Source organism: Pteronotus mesoamericanus, unplaced genomic scaffold, assembly GCF_021234165.1.
Source record: "Pteronotus mesoamericanus isolate MK-2021 breed Mesoamerican mustached bat unplaced genomic scaffold, CSHL_Meso_final contig_68, whole genome shotgun sequence".
Lineage (NCBI taxonomy): Eukaryota > Metazoa > Chordata > Mammalia > Chiroptera > Mormoopidae > Pteronotus > Pteronotus mesoamericanus.
This window is the reverse complement of record NW_026555234.1, coordinates 28515061-28539775: the sequence shown is the minus strand read 5'-3', so window position 1 is coordinate 28539775 and position 24715 is coordinate 28515061. Positions and strand designations below refer to the sequence as shown.

At 36.0% G+C, this 24715-nt stretch overlaps 1 protein-coding gene across 1 annotated transcript in view; it reads left to right on the top strand.

The window, feature by feature from the left end:
- Nucleotides 1–24715, top strand: part of GABRA2 (gamma-aminobutyric acid type A receptor subunit alpha2) — a 107576-nt gene that overhangs the window by 21317 nt on the left and 61544 nt on the right. The gene's annotated exons all lie outside the window — the stretch shown is intronic.

The following is a 24715-nucleotide window of genomic DNA, read 5'->3' as shown; positions in this document are numbered from 1 at the left end:
CCTGGAAAAGGCACGGTCAGGAGCATACTGTCATTGGAAGTGTCTCCACAGATGTGACCCGACATCATTCCTGCTCATATTCCATTGCTCAGAGGAAGCCATATAGACACGTTTAACTTCAAGGGGCAGAGAAGTAAACTCTACCTTTACTCGGCAGTAGAATTGGGGATATTTGGCAGCTTAATGACTACTATATTTAGCAAAAAACACTCCATTTCTCAGGGTGTGACTTATCTTCAATGGTGACAGATAATATACATTGCCTGGTGACACAAGTCAGACTTTGTTTCAAAATATATAATTCAGCAACAATGTCTTGGGTGTAACATGCATAGCATGTTCATGAAGTTAATTGTTATGGATTTTTTTTTGGATACAACTGATTTAAAGAACTTTATCCCAGTTCCGGAACATAGAGCTTTGGCATTTGGACTGTGACGGCATAGCCTGAATTGCAGATATTTAAGAGGAGGTAGTCTTAGAAGTGTTAGTTTGACATTTCAAACCTCTGTGACAGTAATTGCTGGGGAGAGTGAAATTAAATGGTTGAGGAGCAGAGGTCATGTCTTTCTAGTTTGTCACTATGTCCTCAGTGCCTGGCACAGTACCTAGAACTCACTATTTGTCAATTGATTTTGTGTGTAATCCAACAATCATATACCTAAAATATGTAGACATATCTGTACTTTGCATACCTACTTATTTGGGATGCTCAGTTTAAGCATTTAACAATCAGCTTCATCTATATATTTTAGTGCTTTAGACTTCTGGCATGCCTTTCAATGAGTCATCCTTCTCAGGAACTATGTTGATGGAGATATGGGTTCAGTTGCTGTGCTGAACCTTAAATTCAGTATCACATACAATTAGAACCATTAGGACGAATTTGGGTATAATACAGTGAAATGGCCTAATTCAGTGGCCATTCACTGTTACTGAATTGAGGACCGTGGGAGCAATTATTGTTGAACAGAAGGATTCACGGGTTCTGGTGTCTGTAGGACATACAGCACTGAAATCTCATGTCAAAGTGAAAGCTCTGGAAGAGCCACTAGTTGCACATGAAAGAGACGAGTATAAAAAACTATAACAATGTATTTCAAAAGCCTGAGTAGCGTTAAGACTGAAATGTTTTCCTATGTTGAGATCACATACAACTATTATTAGTTTTATATGGACTATTTAAAATTTTCAGTTGTCTTTCAGAGGTTATCTAACTGAATATTATAAAATAATAAATTATGATAGTCATGATAAATTAACAATAATACCTATCATGCTTTGAGGGCTGAGTATTATACTAAGCATGGCACCTGTAATTTAATACTCATTTTTAGTTCGACGAGGTAAGTGATTCAATGATCCTCACTTTACTAGTAAGAAAATGAGAGCCTGAGACTAATTATTTGCCCTTTGTCCTACAATTGCTTTGTGACAGAGTGGACATTCTAAGTGATGCATCTTCCCCAGAGCCTTTGTCTGACCAATCAGGAATTAAGGACCCCCAAATCAACAAAAGTGGTGACTAATAATGAGCACAGCTGTACTCTGGGATTCAGGAGGTCATTGTTTATGACAATTATGTAATCATTAACCTCTGGATAAGTACCTCTGGAAGGTGAAGGACTGTTTGCAAACCCCCTCTTTTATTTGCATAATGGTTCTCATTATCACATTTCTTGATCAGCCTTGACTTTGAAAAATATCCTCTCCTTGGATCTGGATTTAGATATGAAAGGACAGAAGATATTGGTTAGTAGAAAATCTCCTAGGGTATTGGTAAATTAAAGCCAGAATCTTTAACTTTCACACTGCTAGTTGTACCCATCACTTGATGCAAGTCAGAGCTTTTGCTGTTATGCTCAAGAACAGCTAATGAGGAGGACACAAGAAGACCTTGCGGTTTAGCTAAATAATTGCAATATTGCTCAGCACATAATAAATTGGTACTTAGATTATTTGTGGAATTAATAATGCAATGATACACTCAGTCACATAAATTTTAGCCTTGATCAGCTTATAATAAGTCACATTTAAAGAATATGACACATGAAAGAGGGATAAGTCTATAAAAGACAAAGCAATGAAGGACTGTTAAATGCAAGAACCCTTCTCCTTGCATTGGGTTAAAGGTTCTTCCTTTTCCTTTGTACCCATTTGACCCATATTAATCTTATGAGCAGTAGAGTATATTTTGGAAAGAGGTCAGGCTTCAGAGTCTCACCAATCTAGGTTTGTATTCTGCGTCAAGTGTGTTCTGATTGGGTGGTTTTGTACACATTAGTCATTTTCTCTGAGCCTCAGTTTCTTCATAAGTAAAACAGGTTTAAAATAACTAACATTCATGTGAATGTTAAAAAACATTAAATTAAATGATGTATATAATGTTTCCATAAACGTTCTAGGCGTATGACAGGTGTTGATTAATAGTGAGCTTTCCATTTGCTCTTTTATTCTTGCTAAAATGGCCTCATGTGGAGATTTGTTTACAATTTAGGATATAATGAGTTAAAAAACGAGGTTAAAAAAATAAGACATAAGTCAGATGTGAATGTAGATTTCTCTGATTCCAAGTTTTGGGATTATATACCCTTTAGTTGTGTAAGATTGGGCATTTCATTGAGGTGAGAACATGCCATTTATAAGAGATGACATGATGTGACACTTGATCACCAAAGTATCTTTTTATGAACCCTGAGCAACAAAGAAATTTTATTTTATTTTTATGACAAGATTACCATCTATGGGTGTTAAAGTTTTAAGGCATCACATGCAAATTTAAAGTATTTTTCCCTTAAAGTATTTATGGAGGGATTAATTATATTCAACATTTTTTAGATGTCAGTTACAGCTCAAAATTGGCATTAGTCTGAATTAAATTATATATTCTGAAATGATTGACCTTTAAAGTACATTATCGATACATTCATAATGTTTAATTTTATTTTATCATCTTTGCCTACATTGGATAGAAAACTTTTAAAACCCTTATGAGACTGTGAATGTTCTTGTATCTTTATTAAATACCTTAAACTATTCTCAGAATATTAACTTGATAGCTGAAAGGCTAAATTATTACACATTAGAAATACTAGATAATAAAGTTTATTGTTTTCTTTAAGCTTTGGATTGCTAAATTGTTCTTTAAATTAGTTATAAGTCATTACAAAGTCTCCAACGGGCCATTATCTTGTCACATTTTTTAGTTAGTATTAGAGTGTGTCCGCCTTTTTTCTCTCTGATGACCTCTTCTCTTTCTCCTTTAATACTTCTAAATATCTCTTGCCCCCACTTTCAGTCTTGATGTTGGTCTCAGCCAATGTTCCCCAGGATTCATCTGCCTTGTTGTGTGCATGCTTGTTTTAGCTTGAAGACCTCATGCTTACTCTGCTTCTGTAGATGTAAACATCCCCTAGCTCTGTCCGTCAATGCCCACCTATTAGCTGTTTCCACTTATTCTTAACACTCCCCCCGACACTTACGTCCTTGCTGGCCCATGGAAATACTGCATCCTTTTATTCCTACATTCACCGTCCATCCCTTATCATCTGTTTTATTAAACTAGATGGAATGAGAGAAAAAGAAAGATTAAGGATGGCTTAAAGGTTTTTGACTTAGGCAAATGGGTGGAAGCTGCTGACGTTTGCCTAGACAGAAAAGATCTGAATTGTTGTAACTTTTGTACATGTCTTAGCTTCCTGAGTAGATTAGAAACTTCTTGAGTATAGGAACTAATTCCTCTAGATTGTTGTATCCCTGCAGCACTTAGCACAACATCTTGCATTGAGTATCACTCAGTAAATGTTTAATAATTGAATAAACCAATTTAACTTTATTATCATTTGTCCTTTTGCAAACTATTGCTTTATTGCCTATAATTCTGCTAAGACTTCAATTTCTCCCTCATTAATAATGACCAGCAACCACATAGCACATGTTTATAATGAGTGATTAAAAGTTTAAAGATAATCTTAAACCTTTAACTTAGCAGGGGTTTTTTTTGTTTTGTTTTGTTTTTGTGATTCTGTTATCGTGATTTCATCTAAATATTTTTGAAGTTTGTTCTATTTTCAAACCGTGCTTTTATTGTTAGATGGGAGGTACTGGATTTTTCTCTCCACGTCTCTCCTTTCAGGGATGTGAGCGGAGCTTCCCCTTTTCTTAAGCTGCCTCCACACTCTCATTTATTATTTCATTGAAATGAAAAAATATATATCACTATATGAGGAGTCCTTCTATGTTGAAAATAATTATTTTGAAAAAGTGGGATTCTGAACAATGGAGAGCTCACCGAAAGTTATCCAACTATTAGTTGCTTTATTAAAAAAGTGGAAACAGGCAATTGTATTTATGTTATTTTAGCAACACATTACTGTATAAAGAAAGATATTACACTTGTCAATCATCTTATATTTGACTGTTTCAGAAGGAACTGACTGCCTTTTCTTGGGTCCTACAAAGTTAAGTATAAGGACCACCCTGAGCATCCACACTTGAAGGTGGGCCCTACAGTGTCGGACAATGTTAGGTTTCATAATAATTTTATTTCTGAATAGCTCCTTAAAGTGCAGTGAGTAATAGTTATTAAATTTGACAACATAAATGGACAGGTTTGGTAAATGTCTACAGACCAGTATCTGTAGTTTGATAGACTTTGGGTCAGAAGGAAAGTATTTTGGTTAATCTCTCTACTAATTATTTTTATGACCTCATGCCCATTATGATGTTTAAGTTCTCAAAGTTTTAATCTCCTCTTTCACAATGAAGATAAAATTGTGGATCACAGCATTTGGCAAATAGCAGCCTTGCATTTTGATAGTTGAATAAATGGGTGGAGAAATGAGCTGTCCTTTGATAGTTATCCATTACCTGTGAAAACAATTAATCATTTCTTATGTATAGAACATCACTGTGCCTGAGATAAATGGATCTGTCACAGATGGTTAGACAGGGATTAAAATGGACAGAGTCTAACAAGTGACCAAGCTAGTATATCAGATCCTCGTAATTGATATTGTATGTGGATGCAGTAACTCTGATGGAAGAGCGTGTAGAGAGATCTGTCAGAGATGAAATCTGGATGAGTCGCATTGTAAAGAGTGGCAATGTGTGGGCCTCAGGGCAGGACTGTTCTAGTGTTGCCATACTATGCTGGAACCAACCCAGCAAACATGTGAGCCTGGGATCCTTAACCAGCCAGTAACTGCCGTGATGATTAGAATATTCTTAAAGAAATGTCGATTCGTTTTGGCACCATCCTCATCTACTTCATAGCTGCATTATTTAGCAGTGTCCCATTGTCACTAAGAAGATTATGAGGAAAATTTTTTTTTAATATTGCCTTACCACAGTCTAATTAAAAGTACTATTTACAGAGCATATTTTACTTAAATGTTGCAAAATGAAACACACATACAAATTGAAAGCTCTGTACTTTCAAAGTCAGAAAGTAATTCCTCCTGGCACAGCACAATATTTAAATAACAGTATCCTCTAAGGAGCTGAGTGTACAGTTTGAGAGTGGTGTTCAGAAATCAGAAGTTATAAAATATTTCACCTGAGAATCAGCATTGCATCATGGGATATCCAAAAGCTCAGAGACAATCAGAGAGAAAGAAGAACTGCTTTAATAGCAAGACACATTCAGGGAGAGTTGGCATTGCTTCTGTATATGAAGCAAAGGTAACTATCTATCATCATCAGGTATTGAGGGCTTCCTGTGCTCTGGGTGCTGCTGTAAGTGCATCCTGTGCACTCTGCCATTGAATCCTCATACTGACCTTACGTGGTAAAACTACTTCAATTTTACAGAATGAAAGGTCTATGAAGGCAGACATTTTTAGTCAGTTTATATATTGTGTGCTCTCAGACCCTTGAACAGTGCCTGGCACATAGTATGTGCCTATTAAATATTAGTTGAATGCACAATTGGGGAAACTGAGGCACTAAGAAGTTAAGTAACTTGCCTAATGGTATACAGATAGTAAGGGACAGAATTCAGATTCAAATTGTGATCTTTAAATGCCACACATTCCAATCAAGTGAAAACTTACCATTTTGGGTGAAAAGCATGCGTAATTGTTTCTCTCTAGCTGTTGAGGGTCTATGAAGCCAGTAAAAGACCCCTTTATTCCCCTTCTAAATCCCTACTCAAACAAAACTAGACATAGAAAGCTGCATATGGGACTCCGAATATCAGTTTTATTACTGACAAGGATAACGTGGCTCTGATGCGTGGTTGTCGTCACGATCCATTAGTCTTCACCCCAGGGTCATCAGGACTCGCAGATGAACACGTGTACTCTTGGTTACTCTTTACGTGTGTAGAACCCAAAGAGTGTAGCCAGAAATGGACACTCTCAGTTCTGTCTCTAGGTGCCAGGCCTATGCTGTGTTGTGTGATTATCCCAGGAAGCAAGAAGAGAAGAAGGCATAGCTCTTCTGGGGGCAGGTAGACCCTACATCAAAGAAAGTGGCAGGACTGAGCATGTTTGGTTTTCTCTTATGATTTTATTGTCACAAAAGTTACTTCTTTTCTCAGGGGAAGCATGAATGAGTAGAGAACAGGCTGGAAGTGTTATTCCAATGTTGTTCCATCTAAAGAAGGAAGAGTACATGGCAATGAGAGGAATGGGAATAAGGGTTCCCCCAGTAGTAGGTCACACCTCCACAGGGTGGCAATTATGTCTTGTTTCTTTTTCCTTTCTGGGAAAATAGAATATGCTAATCATGAAGCTGTTAGATTTGTTCTTGATTGCCCTGCGACAGTCTCTGCAGATCCAGGGTTCACGTGACTCTCAGAAGTGATTTGGATATGCAGACTCTAGATTCCTGAAAGGCATACTTATTCTGATCCTGCTGCCACATACCCTGTAATTGCTTGATAAACATCAAGGAAAGGAGCTGTTAGATACTATAAATTTGAGAAGCTGAAAAGCAGTGGCTGCTTTTTGCTGAGTGAGTTTGCCATCCCCTCTAGATGACTGCAGATAAGTTTTCTGCCTGGACGTGGGTGTGAAGCGGCTGCAGAAACCAGGTTCTTGAATGGGAGAAATCAAGAAAGTAAGAAAATCGAAAAGCAGATTGGCTTTGGCAAATCCATTACGAGGGGCTGGGCGGGAGAAGAAAATTAGAAGTCTTGGGTAAGAGATTACAAGCAGAGCAAAAGAAAACTGCTTTTGATTTTCAGAAAACTCCAGCATTATTCAAGTTTTCTGAAGGGCACAATAGAGCAGTGGTTGAAAACATATGATTTTAGGGGTTTCAAGGGTAGATTTGGAAGCAAGTGCTGTTCTTTCACGAGGATTGCTCTGGGCAGGAGCACTGAGCACCATCGGCCAAATAACAGTTCACAGGCATAGAAAGTTGGCACCTTATGTGAGGCGAGAAATGTCCCATTTCAGCAGGTTCAATGAAGATGAGGATGAGTGTTGATGATTCTTGAAATGGGCAATGCATCCGCACCATTATGAAACTAATGGGTTGAAATGTAAACAAAACTGTTGTAACCCACAGTTAGTTCTAAATGGTCTAATAAGCTGATGAAGTATGCATTGAGAGCCAGAAAGAGTTTTATTATTGAACTGTCATACTAATTGACCTAGTCACATTTTAAAGTAATGCAGAAAATTATAAATAAATGAAAACAAGGCATAAAGCTCATAGCATATTAGACTGCAATGTATTTTCTTCCAGCAGTGCTCTGGAAGAGTGCTGTGCCTACCATAGATCTGAATTACTGGAGTGTTCTTTTGCCCAGGGGGGATTTTGGCAATGGGAGTATCAGGAATCCTACATATTAAATAAGCTACCCTGCAAGAATTGCTTAAGTCACTACTTTGCACATGTAAAAATTCTTCTCTTGTTTTCTTTAATTTAATAATAATTTTGATTTAAGAAGAAATTTGAGAACCAATTTAAGAAAAGTTATTTGCAGTTAAAGAGTCTACTGGGGGGAAAATTGAGCATAGCCTGACCCCAAAGGATGTATTATCTTGTCACTGTGCTTACAAAGGAAGGGACAACTGCTGTTTAAGGCACCATTTAGAGAGACAATTCGTTGGAGTGCTTTTAAAGCATGATAGATGTTTAATCTTAAAAAATATATTGTTTAGTGCATTGAAATGCCAGGAGTCTATTGACTGCTTTATACATCCTTCCATGTTTATGCTGAAGAAGTGAACAATTGCAGTTATAAGGATGATTAAGGTTAAGAAAATAGTGACAAAAATAGCAAGACATTGGGATTGAGGCATTTAATATAAATTGCCAGTACTGATATGACTCACCAGACAAAAGAGAAAGAAAGTGAAGTGTCGGTGTGGGTGGAGCGTGTCTTGGAAGGGAGGGAGTAGACTAAGATATTTTTATCAGGATGCACGTATTAAAAGTCTGCTCAGTTCAAGGTATGTATAAAGTGAGTATAATTATATCTAGGCCTCCTTTCCTCCCAAGGAACTTAAAAATCTAAGTTTTGACATAGAAGGGGCAGAAGTGGATGACAAACTGAAATTTGAAAAAAAGACAATATTCATAAGTATATACACTGGCCCCGTGAATGAGGGGAGTTAAAAGATTCTCATGCTTTGTCAAGGTAGGGCCAAGTGATTTCATTCTTGAGACCATAGCTGAATTCAAAAGGAACCGCTGAGCATAGCTGAGGGTTAGCTGGTTGGTTGGTTTACATGAGTCCTAACTAGTAGTTTGAATTTTTTTTTTTAAATCACATTGCTGATTTTAAAATACTGAATTTACCAAAAGGTTTGGGTTTTGCATTAATTGAAAATTCAAGAACAGATGTCTACCATTAGAGAAATACAGGAGTAATTCCCAGGGGAGAATTGAGAACTAAATATGATGAAATAAGTTAAAGGGATAACAAATTAAAAGTCACTCATGTTCTCTGTGGGTTGTTTTTTTGTTTGTTTGTTTCGTTTTGTTTTTGCCTTTTTCTATAGAAATATGAGCCAGTGTCTTGTTTTGAAAAATTTTCTAAATTATAATTAGACTCTGGAATGATGTATATCTTGATAATTACTTTTTGCTTCTTGGTTCACAAAGATTTAATTTTTTCCTACACATTGTAGAATTTATGACTATGCAGGACTGTGGAGTGAAATTTAGTGGAAGTCATTATTTTCAACATGTCGCAGTGGCCAAATCCCAAGCCTCAGAGTTGGACATGAGTTTCAATCTTGGCTCTGCCACTTACCTGCTGTGTAACCTTGGACAAGTAACAAGCTTTCCTAAATGTCAGTTTCTTCATTTGCCAAAAGGAGGAGTAATACCTAGCTCTCAGGTTTCTACAAGAGGAGATAAGGTCACATGTGCAGAATACTTAGCAAAGCACTGGCATGTAGTATGGCTCAGTTCTTTTTCATTCTTTCTTTCATAAGTTTACTCATCTATTTAATAAGTATTTACTGAATGCCAAGTATGTGTCAACAATTGTTCTAATCCATTGGAGTACATCAGTGAACAAAACAGATATCTGTCCTTAAGTTTACATTTTAGTCAATAGTAATAAATAAACACAGTAAACAAGTACAGTATATAGTGTGATAGTAACTAGTGAATACTGTGGAAAGATAAAAATTATATTTATAAGTAGAGAGGGGAAATAAGTAGTGGGAAAACTGTGACTAAGATTAGCATTTTCCAGTTAATATAGGGTCATCAATATTGGCCTCATTGAGATGTTGACATTTCCGTGAGGATTAAGAAGGATGAAGGAGTTACCTACATTAGAAAAGAGCATCTAGGTCATGGTTGGGGAAGGCTGCAGCCAGTTCCAAGGCTTTAAGGTGAGAGTGTGCCTAGAGCAAGGAGGCCAGACCACAGAGGGAGAAATTAGTAGGGTGACATTGGCTATGTAATGGCGGGAAGAGCTCACCTCACTTAGGGCGTTGGCTGGCCACTCTATCAGCTCTGGCTTTTACTCTGACTGAAATGCGGAATTGTTTTAGAGTTCCGAGCAGAGGCATGGCATGATTCCATTTTCTTATGTTTTGTAATACTCTTTGTGCTGTGATGATAACAGACTCTCCAAGGGTAAAGATGGAAGCCAGGAGACCATTTATTTATTTATGACAGCTTGGATGTCGGGGAGAAGAGGTAGCAAACTTTAGTCTTTACAGGTGGCATGATTTGGGGTATATTTTGATGGTAGAGCCAACAGATTTTCTGTTGGAATGGATGAAGGTGTGAAAGAGGAAAGTCAAGGATAATTACAAGATTTTGGCTTAAGAATCAGTAAGGATTATAACAAATGTAATTATTATTATTTTATAATTTTTATCTTGTTTTCTATACATAAAAAAAAAACAGAACCGGGAACTCACTTGTACCTTTCGTATCTTCTATAGCACTAAGAAAGTGATATGCACAGAATTGATTCTGAATAAATGATTGCTGATTCTTTGTAGGTATGGCGGCAATTCTACTGCTCAAAGAAAACAGTAAGGCATCAAAAGATAATAAGGACTTCCAGAAAAAAAAGAACAAAAAGAAATATATATTTTTTACTTGACTGCTCAATCTAAGTCCAGCCCTTCCCATTTATCCCCCATCAAATGATCCAGGCACTTTGCTACAGCCATTCTCTAAAATCAATATGGTTGGCTACACCTTCTTGATTGTAGAAAATGGTCTCCCTTGTTAAGAGCCTTTGCAGTGATCTGGCTTCACTCATCTCTGGCCACACAGAGACAAGTATTGTGCAGTCAATAAAAATGACAATGGATGAAATTACCTGACTGAATAAATCCTGAAAAGTTGGTCTAAAATTTCTCCTCCACGGGGATCTCAGTTTCCCTCTTTATGTGATGATATATTCTTAGGGACTGCGGAGAACTGCCACAATACTTTCTGGAAGTGACGTGATTCATTTCTGTATTGGATTTATATTCTTGTGAACATTTACAGATGGTATACATAAAAACTTTCCCACTGAGAGGAGAAGCAAACATTTCTGGGAGAACCAAAAAAATTTATGAAGCTTACTTACTATGTCTGTGTGTGTGTGTTTCCGTCATAATTAGTGAGTTACAAATGTAAGCAGAAGGTCAAGCTCAAACAGTTGTAAACAGAGTTCAGAAGTGTGTCAGTTCCAAACATCAGAGTTGCGGGTGATGAGTATCAGGGCACAAGTTAAATATCTTGATTTAGCTGTAACTGTCCCTGTGACTTTAAACCGGATGTGCTTTTGTTGCACGAGGTCCAGTGTCCCATTTTTCAGTGGTCTTTGTTCTTGCAGGGGAAGGCTCAGAGTCCCACGCTCTGAGTTGAGTGAAGGCAAATGTGGGGTGAATCTCTTTGACATATTCGCTGAGGCTGTACTGCAGCTGCCTTTTAAAACTGCCTGGAGAGCTAAGCCAGCAGTTTCCAAGATTACTGGGAATGTTGGGAACAAGTGTGGAGAAGTGGGAATCATTTTCTGATAAAACCCCAAATGTATCAACTTACAGGTTTATATAACAAACACTTGTATAGGAAGCGCTGCTGGAAACTGAATTTAGAGCAGGGAAAAAGACCAAGTGTTTATAAAAGTATATCAGAGCAAAGAAGGAAACAGGGTAACATTTAAATGCAAATCCAAAAAGAATACAACTTGAATATTTATGTTAAAATATTTTCTGTGAGAAATATGATCAGAACTGAGAAATTAAAAGTATGCTATAGACTGAGAAGGAACAAATCTAATTTCTTACTTTAAATATGGTCTGTAATCAATATCCTTGAAAGGTTAGTTTTTATGTATAAATCTTGAGTGTTTTTACCTATACATATATCTTTTCAAATATTCTCACTTTAAATTTTTAATTGTAAAAAATCTTGTATTTTAATTTTTCTTTAGTAAAAATTTTTCTAAAATAAAGTTATTGCTTCAAAACATAATAGCATAATTAGAATTCAGGGACACATTTAGAACAAAGTAAAATAATATGAATCATAAAAATGCTGAGTTTGCAAATTTGCATTAAATTTAAATAAGCATTCCCTGACCACATCTAAGTGTAGCGTCCAAAACAATTTTGAAAAACCACCAGAGATTCTTCCATCATTTTAATTTCATAGTTATCTTTTTTTATTCCTTTCTTTCACCCTTGTGTTGAATGAAACATCTCGGTTAAAATTTCCCCTACTACCAGTTTCTGACTTCACTCCGAGGTCCAAGCCTGATACTGTAATCTACTTCCTTAGAATTTTCTCCTAAGTAGTAATCTAGCTCTCTTAAAATTTCTTCCGAGGGGCCAGTCATAAGTATTACTATCCATTAAAGTTAATAGCTATAATTTGTTTTTAGGCTGTAACTATGAGGCCATGGAACAACTTGAGTTAAAGTGATAGAAAGGAAAGGTTCTGAGAGTAGATGAAAAATAAATAAAAGGAAGCATGCGCTATGGATAAAAGGATGGCTTGCGCAGCCTTCTTCTGACCCCCCCATACTCTGAGCTCAGTGCTGCCTCTCCCTGTCCCATTACCCACCTCCTACCTCCACACAGCACACCGTGGCGTTTTTAAGTTATCTTTTACTATTTATGCACACTTCCCGGACAATAATATATCTACTTGTGTTTTTTCCCTCCGAGACATGATGTTTACATATTATGCTCTTTGTCATTTTTCTAAGTGTATTACTCAGTGTAACACTCAATATGGCTTTATTTTGGAGGAGGAAAAAGAGGAAGAAAGGAGGAAAGAAAATTTACTTATCTATTTCTCAGTTTCACTCTACATGTAGCCCTCTTCTGAATTTCCATATTTCAGTTAGAATAGTATGTCTTTTGGTTTAAATATAGGGTCGTTCAAAACTAAAATTTGTATATTGGTATGTCTGTATTATACACACATATATACATATGCATATATAACACCTAAACATATATGTATTTATTTATAATGTATTTATTTATGTTTGTATATATGCATGTATGTATATGTCACATACACAAACATATACACTTTGTCCTAAAGTTTAAATGACCTCTGTTTTGCAAAACTATCTGTGATTATTTAACTTGAATGTAGGTTTCTTTAGTATTATTATATACTATTATACCACTCCAAATATATAACTAGAGGCTGACATATGACATGTGTGTAACAAACCTACATGGCTTGATTATACTGGCACTACTCAAGGCACCAAACAGTGTTAACCAAATGAAGTCTGTTGCATTTTTTGTGTTTTTGAATGGCATTTTATTATTGGGATAAATATAAGCATGAGATTTTAAGTCAGAAAAAAGTATTTTAGTGCAACTCTATGTTTTTTATTAGCTGTGGAATTTGGATGAAGAATAAAATTAATATAATTATGCACAGTTCATAGAGTGATCATGAAAATAAATTTGGATCATATATATAAAACTTTAACCTACTAGACGCATGGAGTATAAGCTTAATAGTTGGTATGTTCCTTTGATTGTCACATAATAGGAATTCAACAGATAGGGTAAGTACTTAAAGGTTGCTACCTACATTTCTAAAATTTCCTAATTGCATATTAGGTGTAGAGTAATCATAACATTTTTCAATGCACATACTCTCAGGAAACAGCATCCAGTGATGGGTGATAAAATTAATTAATTTAGGAGAGTTCTTTTTCCCTTTCACACTACTTTAAGCTAAATTTATTTTTAGAAAGAAAGTGATATTATCAAATTAGAATATCAATAAGCTCCATATTATAAGTAGAGAGTTTCTTTTTGAGACTTATCCAGGAGATTCTGGGAAAGGTAGCAAGGGTTATTAATATTGCCAACAAGACTATCCATGTCTTTAATCTTTGAATGCTGTAGATTAAAAGTGTTGGATTGTTGAGTATGGGCACTAAACTCTACTTGAAATAAAATTAGATGAACTTATGCTTTTAGCATCAAAATATAAACTCTCGCCTTTAAAGATTTTTCATACATGATTAAGTTAATTCAGTGATTTATAATCATCATAATTTGTCTAATTTAGTTCAGATTTTTCATAGGTTAAAAAGGTAAATACTTTCATTTATTTCATATTTAACTGGGACAGGATTAGGGTGAACTTATCCTTGATCAGAATCTGCTAACCATTTAGAATTGAACAAAAAGAAGATCAAAATGAATTCCCTACTTAAAAGCCACATTTCTGAAGAAAACAAAAACTACATGATAGACAATGAATGATAAAATGATCGGTTTTAGGATGTTGCTTGGTATCATTCTATAGTTATGATATTCTATGTTACTTACATAGAGCAAATTGCTAGGAACTGTTGGTTATGTGGCGAATAGAGTGGGGGAACACACCGTCATTTAATAAGTTCATAAGCATTGAAAGTTATAATTGATTAATGTATTTGAAGAAGTAAAAATTCCTGGAACCAACAGAAAGACTAATTTACTATCCCAGGGATTGGAAGGGCAACTTCACAGAGAAAGTGTTATTTGAGATGATTTTTTAAGAGCAGGGATTAAACCAGAAGACGTTTTATACAGAAGAAAGGGCAACTCCAAAGCAAGATACAGTGAAGGAGCATGACATGGGGTATGGCGTGGCTAAGGGGCACAGAGCAGAATGACACTGGGAAAGAAACACAGGCAAAGATGATCATGGAGGATCTTATATGCCATGCTATGACCTTTGAACTTCGGTAGGCAAAGGAGCATCATTGAGAAATATTTTGCTCAGAGGAAAGACATCATGCTATTTATAATTAGGAGGGAACACTTTAGCAGTATTAAGGAGGGTAGATAGGAGCTGACTAAACTAGAGGCAGAAAAACTAAGAGAAGTCATTCCAAAGGCCATTCACTACCAGTGAGGGTGGGGTGCACAAGAAATATGTAGGAAATCTAAGAAACAGAATCCAGTGAAAAATTAAAATGTAGAATATGAGTAACAAGTTCAGACCGAGTGCAAAATTTCAACAGCTAAAAAGATAATGGTGCCTTTCTCCAAGACTAGAAATAGAGAAGGCAAGACTAGAAATTTTAAATATTGAAAGCCATGACCTATAGGAGCTTTTGAAATTGTTTGGGTGGCATTTTCAATGTTAATATTTCTACTACATTTAAATAATTTTCTTCTACAAAGTAGTAAAAAAAGGAGAAAAATTACTTTGCAAGGAAGACAGACATAGTGTTGTCAATAGCAGGATTCTGTGGGGATGGTGAAAAGTTCATAAAAGCAAAAGTCAGTTCTCATGTTTACTTATAGACTGTAATGAATGCAGTAAGATTTTTTCCATCCCTTGATATTAGCAATATATACATGAATTATATATGAATTATAATTTTAATGCATTAAGAATCTTCAGCTTACATTGATTTACAAAATAACAAAATATCAAAATTTATTTTTATTGGGTATAAGAATACTTTCTTAGTAATATGTATTTTGGGAGCAAAACATAAATTTATATCAACGTAGTTTTTATTTTCAAGTTCTTATGACTTAGTTGTTAAGCTAGTTTTTATTAGTACTTGGAGAACAGTGTAAGATTTCCAGTTGGTGACTAGAATGCTCCAAGTTTCTAACTAACCCAGGAATACCAGATATGTAACAGCCTGTGGCCAGACTGCACTTTGGACGCTTAGTGTTCTGACATACCCCAGGTGATCTGGATGCCGTCTTCAACAACTTGGAACAGGGTTGGGTCATTAGATTCTCTGCACAAGAGAATATAGCTGAAAACATCTTTACTCTTTCCCTTGTCAAGAGTCCCAGACTGAAAATGCAGCAATTGCTTGATGAAACATTATCTTGAGGAACATAAATTGCTTCTGGTACCACATACAGCTTCCCTTTGGAAACATTTCCTCCCTTGTCTGTCAGTCTGGGAGTGTCTCTGGACTGTACTTAGTAAGCCCTTAGTAGCTATTTGTTAATTGAACTAAATGGTCCCACTAAATCGATGGGACTCGATGTGCACCCAGTCTCCTCTTCCCTTTCCACGTTGATTTCCTTTACTAGTGCTTTGGGGAGAGAGCTGTGCCTCAGCTTCCTCGCCCAGTAAGCTGGATCATTAGGTATTCAAGGAACATGTTTCCGAGAGAGAAGGCACCTCAAATCTTCGACCTACTGATGGTTCTAGGGGCCAGAACAGTCCCAAAGCCTGTTAGCGATAGACAGACCCTGAAATGACTTCAAAGTCGAATTTATTTGTGACCCATAACAGTGACTGCCATCATGGGGGGTGTTTAGTTTCTCCTTTAAGAACTCTTTGTATCCTGTCCATAGCATGTGCAGGCATATTGGTTCTTGTTCAGCATTTCCAAATGGGCTATACTTTTTAAATCAGCGTGTTTTCATTAGTAGGAAAAACATCAAAATAAACAAGGAAAACTATAAGAACAAACAATCTATAAAGATAAAACATTTAAAAGCACCAGCAATCTTATGCTGAGAGAAATTTTCATATATTCAGTATATGTTGATATTTCACAGTTTGAAATCCAAATCCAAGATTTAGAATTTATATACAAGGAAAAAAGATTGTATCAAAACATAACACATACTGGTTTTATTATTGTTCTTAACTCTTCCTGTTTTAATGGACACTGTATTGAAGTGCCCGCTGGAAGGAAGGTACTGTGTAAGGTGCAGTGATTCCTGTGTGGAAGAACGGTGGCAAGTAGACCATCACATTCAAAGGTTTCAACTTTTCGCAGGGAACACAAAGTATCATATACACAAAAAGTCACTTAATAAGTACTTTTGACTTTAGTGAAATTAACTGATGACCAATGGCACATGTAGGTGTATAGGGATCATCCCAGGAAGCAAACTGCCTGTTGTTATTGCTGTCTAGAGTAAAACAAAACACAGACATGACTAACTTGTCTTAAAATATGTGTATGATATCATATTTGTGATACATCACAAGCAAAATTACTAGTATCCTGAACTCCTTGAAGGCGTGTTATCTGCAGTTTGATTTTACTCCATATTGTAAGCTTATGTCCTCATTAACATTATTGTTAATATCTAAATAATAGGGGTAAAGATAGCATAGCTTATTGCTTGTGTGGCGAGCTCCCGTGAGCACATGTGTTTAACCAGGATCAATTTTCTTCTTAGAGTAAGCAAATGATGTTTATAGTTGTGTTTGTTTTCACCCAGAAGGAGACTCTCAGGTGTGGATTATTTTGGAAGTGATATCAAGAGACGTTAGCAGAGCGGGTGGGAAGGGAAGGGAAGGGAAGGGAAGGGAAGGGAAGGGAAGGGAAGGGAAGGGAGCCAGGGAAGTGTACACTAATGAACAGGTCACTGGTGAGGACAGTTGAGGTTTACTGCCACTGAAGTTCTCTGGGAAATGGTGTGGGGCATGGCGTAGAGTTGTCTCTATGGAGGGGGCGAGACAGCCGAGTTCTATTTTCTCCGCCTCCCATCAGTCATTGGTTTTGTGGTTTTTCTCATGAGCACAAACTTCTCTGCACTCTGGCCTCCCGTGCACAGCCAGAGAAAGCCCTCAGGCAGAGAATCTGTAAGGCAGAGAAATTCTGTAAGGAATACATTTGTACTGCCTTTGTATGGCAACAAATTAAATATCCTATGGACAAATTCCTAGGAAAACGAAAAATACTAAAACTAACTCAAAAAGAAATTGCAAACCTAAATAGACTTGTACAAGGAAAGAGATTGAATTAGTAACAAAACAACTTCCCACAGAGCAAATTCCAGGTCCATATGGCTTCACTGATGAATTTTGTCTAACATTTAAAGGAGAATAAGCACCAAGCCTTTACAAAACATCCTAAAAATAGAAGAAAAGAGAACATGTGTCAGCTCATTCTATTGGTCCAGCATCACACTAATACTAAAATGAGACAAAGACACTTTAAGAAAACTGTAGGCCAACACCCCTTATGTGTACAGACACACAAATGCTCCACAAAATACTAGCAAATTAAATCCAGCAACATAGAAAAAATTATGGGCCAAAGCCAACTGAGATTATCACAGACATGGAAAGTTACTTTAACACATTATAATAAATTGATGTAAATTGCCATATTAATAGAATAAACAGCAAATACTTCATGATTTTCTGCATACATATATAAAAAGCACTTGACAAAATCCAACACCCATTCATGATTTGAAAAAAACAAAACAAAATAAAACAAAACAAAACAAACCTTCTCTATAGACCAGGCATAGAAAGAATTCTATTTATATGAAATATCTAGAGTAGGCAAATCCATAGAAATAGGAACTGAGTTACAGTTGCCAGAGCCTGGAAGGAGGGAGGACAGGGAATAACTGCTAATGGGTGCAGGGTTTCTTTCTGATGATAGAAACTGTTCTATGGTTAGAGAGCCGTGATGTTGTATAATTCTATACTAAAAAAACACTGAATTGACACTTCTAAAATATATACTTTATATTATGTGAATTGTATCTCAGAACAGCATATATAAAAAAATAAAATAAGAGACTGTAGGGGTAAATGAGTAGAAGCAGTATTCCTGCAGAGAGATGCAGGTGATCGTAAGAGTAGCAGAAACAGCTTGAAAAGGAGGTAAGCAGCGATTGGGTTATAGATGTCTTTGGGACTCAACCAGACTTACTATTTAAAAGAGACTTTTTGGATGAAACCAAGATTTGTAGCCTAGAGGATTAAAACAACAACAAAAATCACAGGGAAGGCTGCGAGCACAATTGATTCTGGAAAGGAAAATAGATTTTCTTTAGGACATGATGAGTGTGAGAAGAATTGATAGATAGCCAAGTGGAGTTGTCAGCAAAACGGTTGGAAATGGTTGTCCAGATTTTAGAAGAAAGCTCTGGGCTGTAAATGGAAATTCAAAAGTTTGTGACTAACATGAAATAAACCATCAAAAACTAAATAAATATTGTTGGTTAGGTTCCACTTATAGGTGAGATCATCTGGTATTTGTCTTTTGCCCCCTGGCTTATTTCGCTTAGCATAATGCTCTCCAGTTCCATCCATGGCCAACTCCATTATAATAACAGAGGGCATGTCTACTTTAAGTGACTCTGAGAACAAGGATGAGAATTCACTTATTCAACAAAATTTTATTAAGAATATACATGATGTCCGAGGCTGTTTGAGGTTGGGGTTTTATTTTTATGAACAAATAAAAATCCATGTGTTCATGGAGCTCAACTTCTAGTGGGCGGATAGACCGGTGTTACCTTATAGAACTTCCTGTGGTGATGAAAATGTTCAACTGTGCTATCTAACATCGTAGCCACAGTCGTATGTGGATAAAATGTAGCTAGTGTGACTGAGAAACTAAATTTTTAATTTCATTTGATTTTAATTATTTAAAATTTAAGTTTAGATAGCCATGTGTGGCTTGGGTCTACCATATTGTAGACATAGACAGCAAACCTTAAACATTATAAGTAAATGAACATATCAGAGCCAGGGAGAGGCAAGCAGGGGTTGCACCTCACTGAGGAGATAACAGAAAGCCCACTGCTACGTTCAGTCGTGTTGAAAACTTTGTCCACTCAGGAAGAACCACTGGAAACAACAAGCATTACTGCCTAATTTCAGATGTATGCCAATCATTCACAAAATGTTGTACATAAAGACATGACTTTATTATTGCTAAATGTTAGAAATTTTTGCTTGAAGGTTTTATTGCTATTGCATTACATTACCCAGTACAGTTCAACTGTTTATGACTTCATCCAAATAGTTTTTGACAAGCATTTAAAGCAAATATTTTCCACTTGCTCTTTTCATGTATTCACCATCCATTTACATTCTAGTTCTCTTGCCTTTGTGTTATGCACCTGCTCATTTCTAGGCTCCAAAGATTCTCCGATAGTCAAACAAAGGGGCCTGTTGCAGTATCTTTTAACAATACAACTGTAGGAAGAAAAAAACAACAACAACACTCTACTCTCTTGATTTCTACACTTTTGTATTCTCAGTGTCATTTTTTGCTTTTGTTGTAACTATTGCAATGTCTTTCAAACTGGATACATTTTTTTGAGTCTCCTCTGGTTTCATTTCCCCACTGTTATAAATGTGACGTAACTTTTCTAGTACAATAGCCTTGGACATAACATTCTCTGTATCAAAGGTTTTTGGTGAATCCTGTGCTGCTATATATAGAGAGAAAGACTGTATTCTCATCATTTGCAGGATCTTTTTCAATACAACCTCCATCTTTACAGAGTAGTACTCCACACTTCTGCACATGTTAACTGTATTCATGAGCCAAACTCAGCTGTTTGCAAAAGATTTTTAAAAATAGGTTTGATTGTTATTGCATGCTGCTTTGCCCAGTGAAGAACAATTGCCATGAATTAATTTAAACCTTTCTTGAAATTATTAAATTACTTGTATATTCACTTTGGATATCTTTCAGGGTCACTTATTTTTTTTTCTATGAAGTATTTCAAACATTCGGGAAAGTACGGAGAATAATATGATTTATTCCATGACCAGGTTTATCAAATCTTAAGACTGAAAATCTGATTGTCAACTTTAGAAAAAGGAAAATGTTAGAAATGTATGAGAAGCTCCTTGTACCTCTCAGTAGGTTATTCTCCTTTCTCTCCCCGCAGTTAGCTACCATCCTGAATCTGATACGTGTTCTTAAGGATAACACATTCTTCTATGTTTATCACATGCATTTCATATTTCTCTTAAAGCACCTGTTATTACATTCATGGTGTTTTGCCTTTGAAAAACTCTCTATAGAGGATCTTACTTTTGTATATTATGGTGCTAGTATTTCTAAAGCCAAAAATGTAGTTGATAAGTAATTACTGAAGTGATACAAGGTGGATGTTTCTGTTAAAGCCTCTTATTGTTCAGCAGTTAACTTTTGGTTTCCATCAACAGTGTTCCCTATAATTACATTTTCCTTCCTTTGCTTGACTTCCTTTCTTCACTCAGAACCTATTCCCTAGGCTTTCAACCTCCCTCTGTCAATGGACAGTTTGGTCTCTGCCTTTACGAACAACAGGGTCTTTCCTGGATGACTGTTGGCAGTTATTCATGGCCATTTTTTTTTTATGCGGATGAAATATTGTGGGAAAAGGTATATACTCTGCATGAACAGTAATTAGAAATGGCTTGTTTATTCAAATATAAAGCACCTAATGTGTGGTAGGTGTGCAAGCTCTGGTGATAGAACAGAGAACAGCAATGACACAGTCCCTGTCTTCTGGCAAAGTTAAATCCTACTTGGGGAAACAGACTAGACACAGAACAAAACAAAGAAAAGCAAAACAAAACCCCAAAAAACGAGTAAAAATATTAAGGCATAAAAATAATGGCAAGTTCTCAAATGCCTTATGGCTGAGGGAAGTGTCCGAGAGAGAAAATGAGAAAAGAGGACATTCTGTAGGAGAAAGAGTGAACCCCTGTTCTGAGGAAAGAACATTTAAGTTGAGATGAAAAGACAGAGCAGCAATGAACTGAAACTGAAAAAGAAGTAAAAGCCAACAGGAAAACCCTGAGGCAGCACAGCGCTTGGTGTGCCTACTAAAGTGATCCCGATTTGAGAGGTTAACTTGTGGTACCTAAGATACAGAGACTGGGGTGGTCACAAGAGTGTATTTATTTGTTTACTTGTGACATACATCTGCCACATGGATCAGGGTATTGTAACAGGCATTAATAACACAGCTGGACCTTGCCCCACATCTGCAAAGGAAAACAAAATTAAACCAGAAGATACTATGGACTGACTTTGACAAATCAGTGTCACAGAATCCAAAATTTACCTATATTGATTCATATATTCTTACCCCACCTCTCCTGCCTTCCCTGTCCTTCCCTTCCTTTCTGTTATGGAAAACCAAATCAGTGATGGCACTTTAAATACAGAACCCTGGAAAGTTGTGTTAGATGTATCAAATATGTGTAGTTATCACACTAAAATCTTTCACTAATGCATATTAATTGTTTACAACTCTGAGCGTCTATCTAAATGGAAATCCTCAAAGTCTCATTACCAAGAATCCTTTCTTCAGTCTCAGGGACCTATTGGGTGTTTGTGGTCAGTGTGTGCCTTGCTAGTTTTTCTTTTTCTGAACTTTCATAGCAGAAGAATATTTCTTCCAATGCATTTAGCTATGTTTATGAAGTCAATAAAGCATGAAATCAATTCTGAAGGTAACTGCACATCTAACTTCTGCCTCTTTAGGGGTTGCTCTTACTTCTCAGAGCTTTGATGGTATTCTTATTTTTCAGTCTTTGGATACTTAGCTGGCATTTCCCTGCAGCCACTAGGCACTGATGATATTCTCCCTTGCTCTTTAATTTCCACTTGGCTCATAGTGAATATTTTTCATATCCTTAAGCATGTATGTATTCACACTTTTTTGTCATCTCTCTTTTTCAATTTTACTCTTCCACACTAAAGGGGATAATTTCATTTGCCTCTATTTGGATGAGGATGACCTTAAAATTTTAGCTTCTCTGCTCTGAAGAATTTTAAATCAATATCTATAATTACTAAAAGTGTATTATATTGTTTATTGAGTAAATGGGATAGCAGGATTGATTTAGTGCAAATAAAGGGAAAATACAAATTTGGATCCCATTTTCTTGATTTCTTTCTAGTACCATATGCAATTTAGGTCCAGGAATGGCTACATAATTTGTGAGGCCCTGTCCAAGATTAAAATGCAGGGCCTTTTATTCAGCACATGAATAAGAATTTTAAAACAGTGAAAACAGAACATTAAACCAAGAGTGGGACTCCCCTGAGCAGAGGGCCCGCTGCAGGTGCATAGATTGCCCGTCCCCGAAGCTGACCCTGGGCAGGTCTTTGGAGGAGGTGGCAGCTGGGAATCAACTTTATAAATATATTAATGTTTCAAATACATTTTATAATAAAATTTCATACAGTTTTTACAATAGAATAATTTATAAAAATAATAAAGCTGAATGACTATATTTGGAGCACTATAACTGTGTTTTTGGCACAGAGTGTTGTGGTGAATAGAAATGTGTAGTTAATGAGAAAACACTTTTATTCCGAATTGATTGTCGACTGTGGTATAATGCTTTGGTTTACCCTGCTGGCTCAGGAGCAAGATTGCTTTGCTTCTAAGTGTGGGTGATTAGGCATAATTCCTTACTTTTCAATATATGTGTACACACACATTGGAATGATAACAGAAAATCGATCTCATAGGTGTTTATGCAGATTATTACATGTAAAGTTTTTTGAATAAGTCTACTCTGTTATTTCAAATCCTTTTTTATTTTTGCATCAGTGGATACAAATTTAGTTTACCCTCTCATGGTTATGAGTTAATGTCCAGTATAATATTAAAAGTATTTCATGATATTGTTTGTCTAGAATGAAAAATTTGAGTTACCAAATAAGATATTCAGTTCATGATGGTAGAAATTAATGATGCATTTTTTTCTATAAGTATAATTAAAGGATTTTTAAAATCCTTAGGATATATATTTATTGATTTTTAGAGAAAGAGGATTAATAGGTTGCCTCTTATATGTGCTTTGATCAGGGATCGAACTCTCAAACTAGATAAGGCCTTGACCACGGATTAAACCCATAACCTTTTGGTGCAAAAGACTATGTTCCACCCAACTGAGTTATCCAGCCGGAGCTAAAGGGTTTTTCTTTTAAAGTCTTTCCTTTGAGCTTTTCTCCACCCTCACCATTTGCCTTATGAACTAACAAACAAAATACAGACCAACTCAAAGATAGAGGGCTGGCTGACAGTCCTGGGTGGGGTTGGGGTGCTGTGTAGGGGGCGTGGAGGGATTGAGCAAAAAGGTAAAAAAATAGAAAAATACTCATGGACACAGATAACAGTGTGGTGCTTGCTAGGGAGAGGAGGAGAGTGGGACGTGGAGGCAGAGGGATAAATGGTGTTGGAAGTCAAGGGGGATGAATGGTGTCGGAAGGAGGCTTGACCTGAGGTGGTCACAATACAGTACACAGAAGATGTGCTGTGGAATTGTGCACCTTAAACGTGTATAATTTTGTGACCATTGTCACCCCAATAAATTCAGTAAAAAGGAAAAAAATCTTCAGAGCAATCCAGCTAATTGTGTTACAGTTAATAAGTTACATAACTGTAGAATTTAATTCAATCCAATTAAGATGAATTCTAAGTCTTAGCATTTTAGACATTCTTAAATATATTTAAAAGCAAGCTTGTTTGGAAGTAATCTGTTGTGATTAATGCATGTTATTTTCTTCTATTTTTATGTGACTAAATCATAAATCTTTTTGTATTAATATGAATTCTATTTATTTATACTGATTAACAATCTGTGTTTGTGCTTTATTGAGAAGACACACTAATTTACAGTAGTCTACACACTAAATCTCTACCATTATGAAATACCATTGGAAATACTTAGTTTAAGAATTAAATTCAGGACGATACCAAACAGTAACTGTACTAACTGTATATTATTTTCAGTATTGGTGGAAAATTTATTGTAAACTAGTTCAGATAAGATAGATCTTAAGAAACTAGTAATTTTGAGAAATATACTTGTAACAGAATGCTTTAGTAGGGTATAGTTTTTAAGTAAGATCCAAATACTTGTAGGCATTTTGCATTTAGGGTTGGGAGAACCTATGAAATAATTGAGTAATATAGCTGTTTTGTTGTTTCCAGAAGTTAAAAATAAAGTAAAAAGCAGTATTTTCAAATATCACACAGTTTCTAACCATGCCATGAACTTGACCCCTTCTCTCTCCTGTGCCTCTCATTTTATAATAGCTATATTCAATCTCTTCTTCTCATAT